At 45.7% G+C, this 19,103-nt stretch overlaps 1 protein-coding gene across 1 annotated transcript in view; it reads right to left on the bottom strand.

The window, feature by feature from the left end:
- Window positions 1–417: 417 nt before the first annotated feature.
- LIPT2-AS1 (LIPT2 antisense RNA 1) overlaps window positions 418–19,103 on the bottom strand; it is a 65,443-nt gene continuing 46,757 nt past the window's right edge. Inside the window, exon 4 of the transcript XR_010129164.1 lies at window positions 418–573. The gene's annotated coding sequence lies outside the window, so the exon portion shown is untranslated. The remainder of the gene's footprint in view (window positions 574–19,103) is intronic.

The raw sequence follows: 19,103 nt of genomic DNA, 5'->3' as shown, positions 1-19,103 counted from the left end.
AGGCTTAGCTTAGGATAAGACATCATGCATCCTTTCCCAGAGACTCAATCTTCATTTCATACCTCTTTTACGTCACCTAAGTCCTTCTGGATCCTCAAGACAGGAACTGAAGCCCTGGGGATCAATGACAAGGAAGGAGCTGCTGAAAGAGGTCCCTGTCCACTGGGCAGAAGGGATCCTCCAGTCCAGAGTGCGGCTGGGCACTTGGAAGCTGGGAAGTCAGCCAGCATTTCATCTTTTGTTTTTTCCTCCTGGGGCTTCCTGTCTCAGAGGTGAATGGAGAGGGGTCATGGGGACTTCCTGGCCTCTGCAAATAAACCTTTCCATTGTCATTGGCCAGGCAGTACTTCCAGGCCAGACAGCCCAGGTTGATGGGCAGTAACCAAAACAGCAATGCTGCCTTCAAAGGAAGCTTACCCCTAGTCCCATCGAAGGTCCCTGTGGGCTGGGCATGGCGGCTCACACCTATAATCTCAGCACTTTGGGAGGCTGAAGCAGGAGGATCACTTGAGCCCAGGAGGTCCAGGTTGTAGTGAGCCCTGATCGCATTACTGCACCCAACAGAGCAGGACCCTGTCAGAAATAAATAAATAAATAAATAAATAAATAAATAAATAAATAAATAAATATCCCTGCAAGAAGAGGCTATACACTGCTGAGGTGGAAAAGCGGTCATGATTGCAGCCAGAACTTGACCACTCATTGTTGAGGGGTGAGTGGGAACTAGGTGGGGGAGAAGCATCAGAGAATGTGAGGGCTGGTAGGGCCTGAGAAGTCAGCTAGTTTGTTTTCTGATGATTCCTCATACCCAGACAGTTCCTGACACATAATAGGGACTCCATAAACATTTACTGAATAAATGAGTGGATCTAGTCCTACATCTTCATTTAAGTGAGCTGTCAGGAAAGCAAGGCCCGAAATGGAAAAGGACATTTCCCAAGGACACACAGTGAGTTAGTATCAGAACCCAGACTAGAGCTCAGGGTTCCTGAATCCCTATTCTTTCTGTTAATAACTGGGTGACAATCGGTACACAGGGGAGGGGAGCCATATTCTCCTCCTTCCTTAAGCCAAAGGAAACTGGGGACTTCAAGAAAACCACTCAGAGAGCTTGACATATTACACTGAAGTTTGGGAATCATAAGATATGGAGTTTGACATATGCTTGAGGAATTTAAATATTAGGGACTGAATGGAATTTGTAGGACTAGAGAGAGATGGTTGGGCTGAGAGCAAACCCTTCTCCCACTGGCCATGGGGCAAAAGCAGGTTCTTCCTAGGAACTGAGGTAGACCTGGAAGAAGGGAGCTGACCTAGGATCTTCCTAAAACAGGTCTGTCCTCAAAAGAATTGCACTGAGGGCACTGGGACCCCAACAGAGAAGATGGACTGCTAAAGTTCAGGAGCCAAGCCAGAGGAGAAGCTTTGCTTCTCAAGGGAAGTATAGTTGGGGGCTCCAAGGGAGGATCCCTTAAAGGTTCCCCTAAAGCCTTTCAAAGAGATAGAATTGGTTTTGGGCATCTGTCCTGCCCAAAACAGCAACATCGTATTGTAGTTGACACTCTTTTTCCTTCATCTTCTCTCCTTCTTGGAGGCAGAGACAGACTTACCTTGAAACTAATGAAGCTTAAATGAAGCTTATATTTCAGGGTCCCTCACTTACAGACCTCTTTAGTCTCACAGATTTTGTATTTGTAATTTTGTATTTTTTCCTTAAAAATATATATTATAAAATTTATATTATTTTTGTATTGATAATAAACAATTTTATACTGATGCATAAACAATTATCACAAACTTAGCCACTTATTACAAATTTATTATTTCTGCTTCTGTATACCAGAAGTCTAGGTAGGGCATGACTCAATTCTCTGCTCAGGATCTCAGCGGGCTGGACTGAAAGTGCTGGTCATGTATAGGGCTCAGGGTTCTCCTTCAGGCTTACTGGTTATTGGCAGAACGCAGTTCCTTATGGTTGTAGGACTGAGGTCACCATTGTCCTGCTGGTTATCAGCCGGGGACCACTCTCAGCTCCTATAGGCCACTCAAAATACTTTGTCTCATGGCCCTCTGTTATGGACTGAATGATTGTGTTCCCCTAAAATTCACATGTTGAAGCCCTAACCTCAATCTGACAGTTTGGAGATGGGGCCTTTGGAAGGTAATTAAGGTTAAACGATGTCACAAGGGCGAGATCCTGAACCAATAGGTTTAGTGTTCTTATAAGAAGAGACACCAGAGCTCACTCTCTCTCTCTGCATACACACACTGAGGAAAGGCCAAGTGAGGACACAGCAAGAAGGTGGCCAACTACAAGCCAAACTACAAGCCAATAAGTGAGCCTTCCCCAGAAACTGACCATGCTGGCACCCTGATCTTGGACTTCCTGCCTCCAGATCTGTGAGAAAATAAATTGCTGTTGTTTTAAGCCACCCAGTCCATGGTATTTAGTTATGGTGCCCGAGCAGACTAACACGCCCCCATATGCAGTTCACAGCACAGATGTTGCTTTCTTCCAGACCAGCCACAGTGCATCTCTCTGGCTTCCTCTTTTGCAGCCAGATGGAGAAAATTATCTTCTTTTTTGTTTGTTTGTTTTGTTTTTTTGAGACAGAGTCTTGCTCTGTTGCCCAGGCTGGAGGGCAGTGGCACGATCTCGGCTCACTGCAAGCTCCACCTCCCAGGTTCATGCCATTCTGCTGCCTCAGCCTCCCAAGTAGCTGGGACTACAGGCACCTGCCACCACGCCCGGCTAAATTTTTTTTTTTTGTATTTTTAGTAGAGACGGGGTTTCACGTGTTTGCCAGGATGGTCTCCACCTCCTGACCTCGTGATCTGCCCACCTCAGCCTCCCAAACTGCTGGGATTACAGGCATGAGCCACCGCACCCGGCTGAAAATTATCTTCTTTTAAAGGGCTTCCCTGATTAGGTCAGGCCCACCCAAGATAATCTCTCTTGCCACTTAACAGAATGACAACAGTGATGTCACCAGATTCACAGGTTCCACCTACACTCAAAGGGGAGATTATACAAGTGCAAAGGTCATTGCGGGAGCGGGGAATAATCTTAGAATTCTGCCCAATATAAAGGAGGCTGCCCAAACTGTGGAAGCTTCAGCCCCCACAAAACCTGAATCCACCCTGTCTGGAGGGTGTCAGAAACAGCTGCTATGGAATAGGGAGGAGGTGAAGGAGCAAGAAATAAGCCTTGTACACCTGCTCTACCGCTGCAGGCTTCCTTTCAGTTTCGGGAGGGGACAAATCAACTTCCATGTGCTTGGAGATCTGATATCACACAGGGCTAGATCAGGGCTAGGTGATCACACAGATTATACTCTGCTATTTTTTTTTTAATCTGAGGTGGAGTTTTGCTCCTGTTGCCCAGGCTGGAGTGCAATAGTGCAATCTCAGCTCAATGCAACCTCTGCCTCCCGGGTTCAAGTGATTCTCCTGCCTCAGTCTCCCAAGTAGCTGGGATTACAGGCACCCGCCATCACACCCAACTATTTTTTTTTGTACTATTTTAGTAGAGACAGGGTTTCATAATGTTGGCCAGGCTGGTCTCGAACTCCTGACCTCAGGAGATTCACCTGCCTCAGCCTACCAAAGTGCTGCGATTACAGGCATGAGCCACCATGGCCAGCCTGCTTTTTTTTTTTTTCTTTCTTTCTCTGTCGCCCGGGCTGGAATGCAGTGGTGTGATACCAGTTCACTGCAGACTCGACCTCCTGGGCTCAAGCAATCCTCCCACTTCAGCTTCCTGAGCAGCTGGAACACAGTCATAAGCCACCACACACGGCTAATTTTTAAAATTTTTTTAGGGACCAGGTCTCCCTGTGTTACCCAGGCTGGTCTTAAATTCTTGGGCTAAAGCAATCTTTCCACCTTGTCCTCCCAAGTGCTAGGATTATAGGCATGAGCCACTGCACCTGGCAAACTAAGTTTCCCTCAGTTGATTACCATTAGATCATACTTTTTAATATAATAACACTTCTCCACAGCTATCCACTTCTTTGTCAAAACCAGCATAAAAAAATACACAGGTTTACCAATTTCTTTGGGTCTTCAGTTCCTTATAGAAGGCTCCTGTGTCACATAAAATTTATATTCAATAAATGTCTGTATGCCCCCTCCCCTCCCCTACCCTCTCCTCTCCTTTCCTTTCCTGACAGAGTCTTGCTCTGTCACCCAGGCTGGAGTGCACTGGCGTGTTCTCGGCTCACTGCAACCTCTGCCTCTGCCAGGCTCAAGCAATTCTCCTGCCTCAGCCTCCCAAGTAGCTGGGATTACAGGTGCATGCTATCACGCCCAGCTAATTTTTGTATTTTTAGTAGAGACAGGGTTTCACCATGTTGGCCAGGCTGGTCTCGAACTCCTGACCTCAAGAGATCTGCCCACCTCGGCCTCCCAGAGTGTTGGGATTACAGGCATGAACCACTGTGCCCAACCTAAATGTGTTATGCTTTTTTCTTGTTAATCTGTCTTCTGTTTTAGAGGCCTCAATCATAAACCTAAAATGGGAAGGAAACATCTTACAAGAGACTAGAGAACTTTCATTCTCTGAGGACCAAAAGAAAAACACCAACAACCAAAACACCCCTGTGAGATCTTCCCAAGATTTCATCAAGTGGCAAGGGAAGACCTATTTGGCAAATTGAATTTTAGAGAAACTGGTGGGAAAAAATTACGGTTTCCTGCCTGCAACAGTATGACTCTAGCTTGTTCAACAAACTAGTTATATTTACATTATAGCATAGTAGGCATAAATACAATAAAACAAATATATAGCACAACAACAAAAACACATTATAGTTCAGGAAGAGGCCAGAGTAGAGAAATTCCTGGACTGGGAGTTGGAAGACTGAGTTGTAGTTCTCATTCTTTCATCGGCCACTTAAGTTGCAATGTGGAATCTACACAACACAAACAACCCACAGAGAAAAAGGTAAATGATTTGAACAGGCAATGCACAGAAGAGGAAATGCAGATGGACAATGAACATATGAAAAGCAACTCAAACTCACTAGTTATCAGAGAAATGAAAATTTTTAAAAAATAGGATACAGTTTTCCAATAATATGTCTGACACAAATTGAAATATTGAGAACATCCAGCTCTTGTCAATGTAAGGGAAAAGAAGTGTTTTTCCTTCCCATCTTAGGTTCATGGCTGAGGTCTCTAAAACAGTAGACAGATTAATAAGAGAAAAGCATATACGTTCATTGAATATAAATTTTATGTGACATAGGAGCATTCAGAAAAATCTGAAGAAATGGGTAAACCCATGTACCCATCAAAGAAGTTAGTAAACCTATGTGTTTTTAATGCTAGTTTTGATGAAGAAGTGGATAGCTGTGGAGAAGTTTGGTTATATAAAAAAGTATGATCTAATGGTAATAAATTGAGGGGAACTTAGCAAGGTCTGCTTGTTCAGATTCTCCTCCATAACCCTTTGTCTTCAGAGATAAGGAGGCTCCTTTCCTCTGGGTGCAGCGAGGGCACTTCTCGAATGAGGGTCTTATGACCTGCTGCAGGGGAAGGTCAGAATAGCCCTCTGAGGTTTCAGGACTTGCTTCAGGAAAATAGGGCAGGAGGAAGGTGTGAGTGATTTTCCTGCTTCTGATGTTTTTGGGTAGCATGTCCTGAGCTCCATCATTACAAAGTAATGAAATGGACATCATTACACATTGCTGGTGAAGGTATTACACTGCACCATAATCTGTTTGGAAAGTATTCTGGAAGAAAATTTTTAAATGTATATACTTTTTGGCCCATGCATCACTCTTTTAGACTATTTTGTTGGAACAAAAGTATCATTACCTAAAAATATACGTACAAAGATGTTTATGAGGCCAGGCAAGGTGGCTCATGCCTATAATCCCAGCACTTTGGGAGGCCGAGTCCAGGGGATCACTCTGAGTCCAGGAGTTCGAGACCAGCCTGGGCAGCACAGTGAGATCTCATCTCTACAAAAAATAAAAATTTTAAAAAATTAGCCAAGTGTGGTGGTGTGTACCGGTAGTACCAGATACTCAGGAGGTTGAGGTAGGAGGATCTCTTGAGTCCAGGAGGCGGAGGCTGTAGTGAACCTAGATACCTAGATCGCTCCACTGCACTACAGCTTGGGTGACAGAGACTCTGCCACAAAAAAAAAAAAAAAAAGAATGTTTATGTTTATGGGAAAACTGCTTACAGTAGCAAAAAAAAAAAAAAAAAAAAAAGGAAATAACCTGAAGGTCCAAGAGCAGATAAATGATTGAATATATTTGTATATATTTATATTCTATTATGGAATATGATCTAGCTATTTATGAAACCAGTTAAATCTATATGTACTGTAACCAAGGACCTCAGTTTTAAAAATCACACATTTTCTTTTTCTTCCTTCCCTCCCCTCTTACCTAGTCATTCATTTCCTGTGTAGACACTTCTCTCTGGCAATGTATGCTTATCTAATTATGCTGTTGCTTAAGAAATTCCAGAAGCTGGCTGGGCGTGGTGGCTCACGCCTGTAATCCCAGCACTTTGAGAGGCCGAGGCGGGTGGATCACAAGGGCAGGCGTTCAAGGCCAGCCTGGCCAACATAGCGAAACCCTGTCTCTACTAAAAATACAAAAATTAGCCGAGTGTGGTGGCGGGCGCCTGTAGGCTTCTGAGGCAGGAGAATTGCTTGAATTCAGGAGGCGGAGGTTGCAGTGAGCAGAGACCACGCCGTTGCACTCCAGCCTGGGTGACACAGTGAGACTCTGTCTCAAAAAAAAAAAAAATTCCAGAGGCTAATCTGGAAAGAAACCATGCAGGAAGCCACTGTGGAATCCTCACTAAGGAATCCTCCCACTTAGGGGGAGTCAGAACAATTAGGTCACCACCATCAGGCCAAAGTCAGGATAATGCCAAGCAGACCTCCAGAGAGACAATGACCCAAGATAGCCATCAGAACAAAGGCCCAGAGCTGCACTCTGCTGCACTCCCTTATGTCTCCCACACCAAACTTCTCTTTAAAAACCCGATGGTAAATTATAAAAATTTATAAACTAGCACTTTCGTATCTCAGTTTGTTGGCTCTCCAGTTAAACCTGCTTTTCCTCCCACCAACCCTCGTCTCTCCTGTTTGGCTTGTGAGCAGCGAGCAGCCGAACGTGGTTCCAGTTACAGTACCAACCAGGAGGAATGACAATGAAATACTGTTACGTGAAAAAGCAGGTTGCACAGTAATGTATATTGCATGTCCTTGTTTTTGTTTTACGAAAGAGAAAACAGCCAGGTGTGGTGTTGCATGCCTGTAGTTTCTGCTATTGGGAAGGCTAAGGTAGAAGGATCCCTTGAGCCTGGGAGTTTGAAGCCAGCCTGGGAACATAGCAAGACCTGGTCTCTAAAAGAAATAAAATAAATTAAATTAAATTAAGGAAAAATAAGCCCTTTGTATGCTTATATTTTTGTATTAGTGAAAAAAGTGTGACAAGTTACACAATATGGTGTTAATACTGGTTAACTGGGGCGTGGGCTGGGGAATGGTGATACGGGAGTGGTGAAGGTATTACAGGGAAGAAGGGAGAAATTAACATGTATTTTATATGTTAACTTTTTATTGTTTGACTTATTATAAAGAATATAAAATACTCTTGTAATAAAAAAGTGTATTGGTCTGTTCTCATGTTGCTAATAAAGACATACTGGAGACTGGGTAATTTATAAAGAAAAAGAGGTTTAACGGACTCAGTTTCACATGGCTGGGGAGGCCTCATAATCACAGCGGACGGCAAAGGAGGAGCAAAGACACGTCTAACATGGCGGCAGGCAAGAGGGCTTGTGCAGGGGAACTCCCATTTATGAAACCACCAGATCTTGGGACACTTACTACCATAAGAACGGTATGGGAGAAACCGCCCCCATGATTAAATTATCTCCACCTGGCCCCACCTTTGACATGTGGAGACTATTACAAGTCAAGGTGAGATTTGGAGGGGGACACAGCCAAACCATATCAGAAAGTATATTTAAAAATTAAACTAAAAAATAGCATAGGTTTGGCAGTCAGAAAAATGCAAGTTTGAATTCCCACTCTATCACTAACAAGCTTGGTAACTATAAATAACCTATTTAAACCTCTCTGAGCCTGTTTGTCATCTGTTAAAATGGGTGTAATACACCCCAGAGTTGTTTTGAGGATTAAATGACAGAATTTATTTAAGTGCTGAGCACATAGTAGGTCCTCAAATAAATGATAGCTATTATTATTCCCATTTAGGATTGGATTGACTTGGAGGAACCCCAAGCAAGTTAATGGCACCTTTCAGCAGTTGAGTCCCTTCAGAAACAGAATTCACACCAGACACTTTAACAGAGAGAATGTAATATAGGGAATTAGTTAAATAGGCACTAGAGGACTGAAAAAAGAAGAGTAAGGAGATAATAGAGAGAATTACTATAAGCAGCTACCTCCCCCCAGGGGTGGGGGAATAAAGGGAAGAGGATAGGGTTGTCAAAACCTAGAAGCTTTGCATCTGGGCATGTTCTCAGAGAGCCTTCCTAAATCTGGAAACTGGCACCAACTGCTGTTGTCAAGGTGAATGGCCTTTGCTGGGGGTTGCTGACACGACAGGAGGCAAACAGAAGCAACAGATTCCCTCTCCCTCCGCCAGTGTTCCAGCTTTCTCTAGGGCCCTTTACAGCAGAGTCTAACAGGGGACAAGGCTGGCAAAGGCAAAGTGTGGTTTACAAGTCCTAGCCCCAGCTTCTCAGAGTTTAGGCTCAGCTATAAAAGGTGTAGCTAAGAGACACTAGCACACTTACATCAAATCAGCTTTCTTTAACTGTTGTTCAACCATGAGTTAGAGGACAGTTGAGTGCCATGAAGGGGAAGGGCTGGAAGGAGCACCAGAGGTAGCAGTACTAACCCTCACCTTTATTTTCCAGGGCAATTCAGCCTGGACTCAAACTTGCATACTCCATTCTGCAAAACAAAAGCCATTTGTTTATCCAACCCCGTCTCCTTAGGAAACTGCTGAGTGAACATTCATTGTTGTTCATTCTCATCTTTCATTATTCATCACAGTATTCCTTACAACAACTAGAGTACTCTGTCCCAGAAGAGTTCTGATATACACAATTTTGCCCACCTTGTTAAATTTCTAGCAATACTTTGGTACCCAGGGATGTTTTGGCATCTGTTATAAACTGGGGTCTTGGCCAGCTGCTCAGCTGACCTGCCCCTTCCTCCAGCTCAGATCCCCATTGTATGACCCTGGGCACGTCACTTCTTTTTTTTTGAGTCAGAGTCTCCTCTGTCGCCCAGGCTGGAGTGCAGTGGCATGATCGCAGCTCACTGCAGCCTCGATCTACGATCTCAAGTGATCCCCCTACCTCAGCCTCCCAAGTAGCTGGCACTGCAGTCATGCTACCAGGTCTGGCTAATTAAAATTAAAAAAAAAAATTCTTTAAGAGACAGGTTCTCTTGCCTAGGCTGGTCTTGTGGCCTCAAGCCTGGATTATAGATCTGACCCACCACACCCAACTTTTACTTTATGTCTTTGGTCCTCAGTTTCCCGTGGTATAAAATGAGAGCTTTAGGCTAGGTTATCCCTAAAATTCCTCACAATTCCAACATTCTATAATTTTGCCTATATTATAAACAAAATGAGTCATTGTGTTACAGGGAAGCGGTCCCAATCCAGACCCCAAGAGAGGGTTCTTGGATCTCAAGCAAGAAATAATTCAGGGTGAGTTTATAAAGTAAAAGCAAGTTTACTAGGAAAGTAAAGGAATAAAGAATGGCTACTTTATAGACAGAGAAGCCCCAAGGGCTGCTGGTTGTCCATTTTTATGGTTATTTTTTGCTCATATGCTAAACAAGGAGTGGATTATTCATACCTTCCCTTTTTAGACCATATAGGGTAACTTCTTGACGTTGCCAATGGCATTTATAAACTGTGACGGCGCTGTTGGGAGTGTAGCAGTGAGGACGACCTGAGGTTACTTTTGTCGCCATCTTGGTTTTCATGGGTTTTGGCTGGCTTCTTTACTGGCAACCCGTTTTATTAGCAAGGTCTTTATGACCTGTATTTTGTGCTGACCTCCTATCTCATTCTGTGACTTAGAATGCCTAACAGTCTGGGAACGCAGCCCAGTAGGCTTCAGCTTTATTTTACCCAGCCCCTATTTAAGATGGAGTTGCTCTGGTTCACACTCCTCTGACAATGGCATTTGTTACAAAAAAAGATAATAAGCTAAAAATGAGTGTTCCAAAAAGTTAGATTTTTAATGACTTTGAGGCTAAAGTTAAGGCTTATTATACTATTATTATTACATTTAGGTTAAAACTGTACCTTGACATAAAGAATTTGATGCTTTGGCCCAACTCAGGTATGAAATATCAATTAACACTTATTAATGGCCTATTATGGGCTGTGCGCTGTACTCCATGTGCTCATCCAGAAGAAAGAGAAAATATCACCAAGCCTCAAGTCTGAGGAACCTGTAACCATAATAATAATTAACTGATAAGATGACAAAGCAAGTGATCAATACTTGAGTAATGTACCAACTTGTTCTGAAGTGAAATTGGCTGGGTGCATTATAATGATGTTTATTGGTGCAGGAGTAAGATTTTTCAAAGGAAATAAATGAGCTGAGTTCTTTAGAATTCCACATATGCTTCACTTATTTAAAAATGAAAAAAAATCTGGTGATTAACAAGGTAATGAAATTTGATAATATTGGACCAAAAAGACAGTAACTGTGTTAGAGTCAGTGAAGAAAAACAAAATTCACACTTAGGACTGACCCACCAAGTTGAAATGCTGTGTGAAGTTATTAACTGCTTCCTTAAGTAATGTGTCTAATAGTGCTTGGGGCTAGATTATCAGGCTGAAAGGGTAGATTAATCCACTGCCCCCCACTAGTGCTATGCTCTAGAAATGTCTTTCTCCAAGAGTCCTAGTACCTCTGAGGTTCCTTACTTCTTTTTTGAAACGGAGTCTCACTCTGTCGCCCAGGCTGGAGTGCAGTGGTGTGTTCTCAGCTCACTGCAACCTCTGCCTCCAGGGCTCAAGCAATTCCCCTGCCTCAGCCTCCCAAGTAGCTGGGATTACAGGCGCCCGCCACGGTGCCTGGCTTATTTTTGTATTTTTAGTAAAGACGGTTTTGCCATGTTGGCCAGGCTGGTCTCGAACTCCTGACCTCAGGTGATCTGCCCACCTCGGCCTCCCAAAGTGTTGTGATTACAGGTGTGAGCCACCGCGCCCAGCTGATTTTCCTTACCTCTGCCACTGGCCCTGCCTGAACACTCTTCTCATAACTTGTCTGAATACTTCTCGGCCTACACAGCCTAGCTTAAGCCCTAGCATCTAGTGAAGTCTCTGGTGCGTGAAATATTAGCATGTGTGAACTATCCTCTCTGCTGAATGGACAGAGCTGATTTTAACAATCTCTATCTGTACCTCACCTCCTATAGCCTGTAATTACAGTCACCCACAGGAACACCTCTCCATCACCTGGGAAGAATAAACACAATGCCTAGATCAACTGGGAGGGTGTGTGATGCAGATCAGTCCCAGGAAACATTTGACCAGTCGCATTTTCTCTCTCTCTGCCTCTCTTTGGTCTCCCTCCCTCTTCTCCCTAACCATTTTCTTGGTCTCTTTAAACTTCTGCCTCCTTGTGGAACTCCCTCATCATGGAAGAGGAAGCATGAGATCTTTGAAAAGCTACACATCATTTGGAGACTCTTGCGTCCTTCAGCTCCTGCAGAATGAAACATCACATGACAAACCAAATCTTCTTTTAAAATATTAACTACTGGTCGGGTGTGGTGGCTCACGCCTGTAATCCCAGCACTTTGGGAGGCTGAGGCGGGCAGATCACCTGAGGTCAGAAGTTCAAGACCAGCCTGGCCAACATAGAGAAACCCCGTCCCTACTAAAAATACAAAAATTAGCCAGGCATGGTGGTGCATGCTTGTAATCCCAGCTACTTGGGAGGCTGAGGCATAAGAATCACTTGAACCCGGGAGGTAGAAGTTGCAGTGAGCTGAGATGGCATGACTTCACTCCAGCCTGGGTGAAAGAGTGAAACTCCATTTTGTTTTTTTGTTTTGTTTTGAGACGGAGTCTCGCTCTGTCACCCAGGCTGGAGTGCAGTGGCGCCATCTCGGCTCACTGCAAGCGCCGCCTCCCAGGTTCACACCACTCTCCTGCCTCAGCCTCCCGAGTAGCTGGGACTACAGGCACCTGCCACCAAGCCCGGCTAATTTTTTGCATTTTTAGTAGAGATAGGGTTTCACCGTGTTAGCCAGGATGGTCTCAATTTCCTGACCTCCAGATCCACCCACCTTGGCCTCCCAAAGTGCTGGGATTATAGGCGTGAACCACCACGCCAGGCTGTGAAACTCTATTTCTAAATAAATAAATAAGTAAATACCTACCACCCAAAACACAACTTCTTCATTGTGTCACTGTGCAAACAAAGTCTCTGTCTCCTTACTCCTTTCCAAAGACCACACTTCCTTGTTGAGACGAGAGAGAAAACCCAGATTTGCCCCTGTAGTAGGTTGACTAGTAGCCACTAAAGATGTTAGATCCCAATCCTTGAAACCTGTAAATGTTATTTTATATGGAAACAGTGTCTTTGCAGGTATAATTAAGTTAAGGATCTTGCAGTGAGGAGATTATCCTGGGTGGGCCCTAAATGTAATCACACGCATTACATATGACCTTGGCCTGACACCTTAATTTTGGCTGAGTGAAAATGATTTCAGATTTCTGACCAACAGAACTGTGTGAGAATACATTTCTGGGTTGTTTGTTTGTTTGTTTTTAAAGAGATCAGGTCTTTCTCTGTCACACAGGCTGGAGTGCAGTGGTGCAATAATAGCTCACTCCAGCCTCAAACTCCAGGGCTCAAGGGATCCTTCCACCTCAGCCTCTCAAGTAGTTAGGGCTACAGAGGTGCATCACCGTGCTCAGGTAATTTTATTTTATTTTATTTATTTTTTTTTTTGCAGAGATGAAGGTCTCATTATGTTGTGCAGGCTGGTCTCAAACCCCTGGCCTCAAGCAATTCTCCTGCCTCTGCCTCCCAAAGCTCTGGGATTATGGGCATGAGCCACCGTGGCCCAGCCCATGACTTAACTCTAGTTGTAGTCCTTGTGGTTAGCAACAGCGATGGGGCAGATCCAGAGGTGTATGGTAAGAACACCTGACAGCAATAACTTAAGCATACCCTGAGAATGACCCTGTATGGAAAACACACCTGAATGTGTGTTCTGAGCTAGGGAATTGGGAAGTGGCCAAACCACAGACTCGTTTCTTGTCAATGAGGAACATTTGAGCCTCTGGCGCATCCCGTGGAACACGGGCTGTACAGGGGATCAAAGCATTGGGTTTAGGGTTAAATGAAGGTTGTCAGGTGGAGGTTGTTAGGGGGAGGGTACTAAGTGAACATGCTATAGAAACTGCAGGCCTTTTGCAAGCGGCTGCAATTCTCCTGCCCAGCCTACCACCACTGGACCTGTTCACCACCACTGGACCTGTTCTCTTGTCCAGCCCGCCACTGCTGGACTCTCCCCTGTATGTAAGCCCCCAATAAAACCCCATGTCTCATTTGCTGGCTCTGGGTCTCTTTTTTGGCCTCTTGAACCTGGTGCCATCCCCACTGGAGTTGATAGGGGTTTGGCACAACATGAGGGAGGCACATTTTATCTTGAGGGTCTGAGTTCTCTGCATTGCCTTCAAACAAGCGAGGGAGGTGGGGGTGCTAGCTCTTAAGAGGAGAAGGGCACAACTTCTGAATGCTCAGAGGATTTGGAGGAGTCTGGGAGTTCAAAATATACCCACATGTCCCCATCCTAAGTGCCAGAGTTCTACTAACCTTAGTGTATTGGACCTATTGTGGTCATTTAATTTTCTCTGGAGCTTGACGGCTGTATTAATTCCCAGCTCAGGTCTTCAGCTTTTTCTGCCTTCTTGCTGTAGGAATTGAAAGCCTCTTTGTAAGCTTTCACATTTGGCTTTCATTGCCTGTTAAATGCCTGCAGCTTTTTATTGTCTTTTTCTAACATATCCATGAATTTAGCAATAGTCACTCAATTCCATTATAGTCACTCGATTTCCATAATAGAAACAGTTAGTTTCTCCTATACCTCCCAAATGCTGAATACATTGAACCAGCTAGTGAATTCTCCTCCATGTCTATACAACCCTAATTCATCACGGGTACGAGGTTTTTGTTTTTTTTTCTTTTGAGACGGAGTCTCACTCTGCCGCCCAGGCTGGAGTGCAGTCACGTGATCTCAGCCCACTGCAACTTCTGCCTCCTGGGTTCAAGCGATTCTCCTGCCTCAGCCCCCTGAGTAGCTGGGATTACAGGCATGCACCACCAGCATGCCCAGTTAGTTTTTGTATTTTTAGTAGAGAAAGGATTTCACCATGTTGGCCAGGCTGGTCTCAAACTTGTGACCTCAGGTGAACCACCTGCCTAGGCCTCCCAAAGTGCTGGGATTACAAGTGTGACCCACCGCACCCAGCCACTGGTAAGAGTTTGAACAACCTTGTGCCAGGTATTGTCTCTGCTCCTTCTATCACCAGTGATGAGTTCCTTATGGCCAACAAGGTGGTGAGTGATCCAGGTTTAAAATTCCATCTTACCACCTGCATTTTTGGGTCATTCCTGGCACCAATTCCTTAGAAGGAAGAAACACTGAACAGAGGGAAAGCCTGAAAGCTATATAGGTCTGACAAAGCTTCAGCCAATCCATGGGGACCTCTGGAACATACATAACCCATCAGTGTTTCCCATGGTGGGCCAAAATGGCCAAACTTTTATACCCATGCCTTGCTCAGTCACCTCACATGGGCTGCTCCAAGAACGGCAAGGCCTTGGGTAAAGCAGCTCTCTAAGCAACTAGGGCAAATCCTAAAGGAGATGACAGCTAGAATTTGTCTGCTGGCAACACCCCCATCAATTAGGGCAACTAGTCCTCCTTGAAGAGGGATATAGTGCAGCATATTCGGGTCTACCGCAGATAACATGCCAGTCATTTTATATACATCATCTCATTTAATCCTTAGAACAACTATCAGACATCCATAGTACAGAGAAGGAAATTGAAGCTCAAAGAAGCTAAAGAACTTTCCCCAATAATTAGCTTCCAGAACTGGTATTAGAACCTATGTCCATCTTATTTCATACATTAATGTAGATTTCTGAAGAATATCTAATAGAGTGCTTGAAGAAGAAAAGGGTAATGTACCGATCAGGCTCACAACAGAAAATAGCACAATTAGGATAATTCAAGGATGCGTTTTTTTGGGTTTTGCTTTGTTTTTCACAAAGGGATGATTTTTTTTTCTTTGAGATGGAGTCTAGCTCTGTCACTAGGCTGGAGTGCAGTGGCATGATCTCAGCTCACTGCAACCTCTGCCTCCTGGGTTCCAGCGATTTTCCTGCCTCATCCTCCCGAGTAGCTGGGACTACAGGTGTGCGCCACCATGCTCAGCTAATTTTTGTATTTTTAGTAGAGACAAGGTTTCACCATGTTGGCCAGGATGGTCTCAATCTCTTGACCTTGTGATCCACCTCTTGACCTCGTGATCTGCCTGCCTCAGCCTCCCAAAGTGTTGGGATCACAGGCGTGAGCCACCACACCTGGCCAGGGATGATTTTAAAGTGTCATGTTCTAACTGAGGTCTGAGGGGAGTTGGTGGACCAGTGGCAGGCAGCTGAAAGAACACTCAAGGAATCATATAGGGATTTTCGACATGGCTTTTTCTCTCTGGGCACAAGTGAGCTTAGGCACAAGTGGTGGGCGCAAGCTGTATGTATAGCATCAGCTGGATAGTTACACCTTTTACAGATAATAATGGCTCTGAGCCAAGCAAGAGCACACCTGGTTACCTAATGTGCCTCACATGGCATGGTTACCTAACGTGCAGAGTTGTGCACCTGTGCTCCAAACCTGCTGAGTCATGCTGTGCCAGAAGGCCACCTCAGCCTATTCCTGACTAAAGCAGAACCATTACCCTTATACTCTACCCCCTAGGCCAATCCTCCAGGAAGGCCATCCTCCAGGAAGGGACAAGTGCCCAGAGACTGGACCCTTATACTCCACCCCCTAGGCCAAGGCCATCCTCCAGGAAGGGACAAGTGCCCAGAGACTGGACCCTTATACTCCACCCCCTAGGCCAAGGCCATCCTCCAGGCAGGGACACATGCACAGAGACTGGAGCCCTGAATCCATAACCCACAACAACCACACGGAGAGCAACAGCTCACTACTAGGATCCCAGCTATGCTACTTTTGACCATTAGGGCCCAGCATAGGCTAGAACCCAGGGATGCCCACCCTGCAGAGGGTTGTCAGTAAGGCTCCTGACTACCTTAATCTCCCATGAGACTCCTTGCAGGGCTGCTGTTATGTTCTGCCAATTGTCAGGGATAAAGGTACCACACTGTGTTCCTAAAAGAGCACAGGTGCCTCCTTGGACAGCAGTCATTAAGTCTAACGCCATTCAGCTTGCAACACCACCTTTCTGATCTGATCAACCTCATCTGTTAACAGGAGGAGAGCCACTTGGGTGTGATTCAGAGCCCAAGCGGTGTGCTCTGCAAGAGCAGTAACTTGTGCTTCTACAGTTATGACACCCACTCCAAGAATAGTCATTGCCAAGGGGTAGAACCACCAGGGGGCTCGTTGCACTGGCAAAAACTGAGAATGTAGTGCCTCCCCGTTATTGGGATGGGCATCTGGGGAGAACAGTGGCAGGTACATAAGGCCACCCCTGGGTACAATATTCAGTCCAGTCCACTGGTAGGTAAGGACACCCTGTTTCACCACAGACCCATAAACTCCCAGGGGGCACAAAATCCATCAGGGCCTGATCTTGTCTACTTGCTACCTGGTTAAGGGCACTCGCTGTATCACTACTTGCTGTGTAACACTGGGTAGCAGTCTCCATTTAGGGTACGCCTGAGCACATGCTGGGCATTTCTGACAAGCTTCCCAAATATCTTGCATGGGCAGGGACAGACCCCAACACGTATTGACCTGTTGCATCAGTTTAACCCCAGTTTCCAGTGTAGCCACAAGGCCACATCTCGAGTAGGTGCTGTCTCTAACCATCAGACCTTGGCCAAAGCATCTGTCTCATCATTGCCAGGGGTGGCCAAAGGTATATGGCCTGACAGATGATAGTTACCTCTTTCTGATGACCCATTTCCCAGAGGTCTTGCCACATTGCTTAGCCCCATATGGTTCACTGGCCAACTAGCCACTTCTGTATTTTCCAGGTAGTTAACCACAAGGTTAAGCCTCGATAGACCGCCCAGCTATTGGTAAAGATTATCATAGGTGTCACCTCCTTGGTGACCACCATCCATACTGCTCTAAGTTCAGCCCATGGACTACTCTGTCCACATCCGGTTTCAAATCACATGGTGTCAGTACTAGGTTGGACCGCAAGAGTGGTCCAGGCAGCAGTATCATACCCCATTGGGTATGGGGGGACCCATCTGTGTATCATACCCGTCTGTGTATCATACCCCATGGGAATAGGGAGATGCCCTTCCTTAAATGGTGAAGGTTCAGGGTCTGAAGTTGCCTCAGGCCCCATGGCCTTGTCTTGCATTAGGACTACAGGTCCCAAGACCTCTTGCAACTCTACTGCTAAGGGACTTGTGCTCAGCGTACTCCACTGCTCCAAGTAGGCACCCCACTTTGCTAAAGTGGATGTCTGCGCCACCCCGTTTGGGAGGCTGTTATCCATGAACTCATCCATCCCGCTCTCGGGTAAGTTGTCCACATGACGACTGCAGCCCGTCCCCGTCCTGCCATGCTCTCATGAGCCCGAAGGGCAGCATATGCAGTTACTAACTGCTTTCCCCATCCAGGGGGTTGTTATCCATGAACACACTCATCCCGCTATTGGGTAAGTTGTCTGCACGATGACTGTAGCCTGTCCTACCATGCTCTCATAAGCCTGATGGGCAGCATATGCAGTTACTGACTACTTCTCTATCAATGAATACTGGAGCTCAACTCCTTTCCATAGTTGGGATGAAAAGCCTACTGGCATTCTCAAGCTCTCCATGTGCTGCTATAGGCCCAGCCAAAACTATCTGTGGTCACATGCACATCAAGTTTAAATAGGTGCCCCTGGTTAATTACCAGTAGGGCCTATGCCTGCTGAATAGCCTGCTTGGCTGCCAGAAAGGCTGTCTCAGCCTCATCATCTTAATTCTAGGCAAGGGGAGCATTGCCACTTCTAAATCTGCAAGAGAATCAGAGGTTAGCATAATATCATTAACAAGACCATGACATATGGTGAGGCTCTGCATATAGCCCTCCGGCAGCACTGTGAAAGCCCACAGTCGCCTTCCCGTGAAGGTAAGCTGTTCCTGGCTTTTTGGAAAAGAATGCATTAGCCAAGTCCACCACATAGTGGTACGGTTCCAGTTCTATCACCAAACAGTCCATCAAATCCACGATTGATGGCATAGCTGCCAAGCTGTGTAAAACATCCACCCGCAGAATACATCTGCACTGGTGTCTACCAGCACCAGCACTTGCTGTACGTTGGTGGGGGACCAGTGAATTGCTAATTTCACATGTGGCCTCCCGTCATCCGGTGTTCCCCCAAGCCGGGCACCTCGGCCAGCTCCCTCATCAAACACAAAAGGCTTTACACCCCTGTCTGGCTGCAGCACGTAGTCTTTGAGCTGAAGCACCCAGGTGGGACCAGGTCACACAGCAGTGTCCTTCTTCCCCTTGGACATTTTCTGGAATTGCTGCTCTGGAGACAACTGTCTCCACAAAGTTAATAGCACTTCATTGGGCTGCTTATTAATTTTCTCTCAGTCAACCCCAGCCAAAATCAAATCTACCCACATCTGTAAGCGTGTCACTCATTGGGACCCCCTTTCCTCCCATCGGGGGGGCCCCCTACGAGTGGGGCATCTTCTCCTTCTTTATGGTGCAAACCCAGACCAAGTGGGAGTCTCTCCAGCCAAGATGACGGACCCAGGATAGCATTCACAGCAGCTTCTAATTCCTTTTCCAAGCTCTGTGGCCAGGCCTCCAGGCACTCCGCCTATGCCTGGAGGTCCCCATT

The sequence above is a fragment of the Gorilla gorilla genome, chromosome 9 (assembly GCF_029281585.2).
Source record: "Gorilla gorilla gorilla isolate KB3781 chromosome 9, NHGRI_mGorGor1-v2.1_pri, whole genome shotgun sequence".
Classification (NCBI taxonomy): Eukaryota; Metazoa; Chordata; class Mammalia; order Primates; family Hominidae; genus Gorilla; species Gorilla gorilla.
This window is presented reverse-complemented; position numbering and strand designations above follow the sequence as displayed.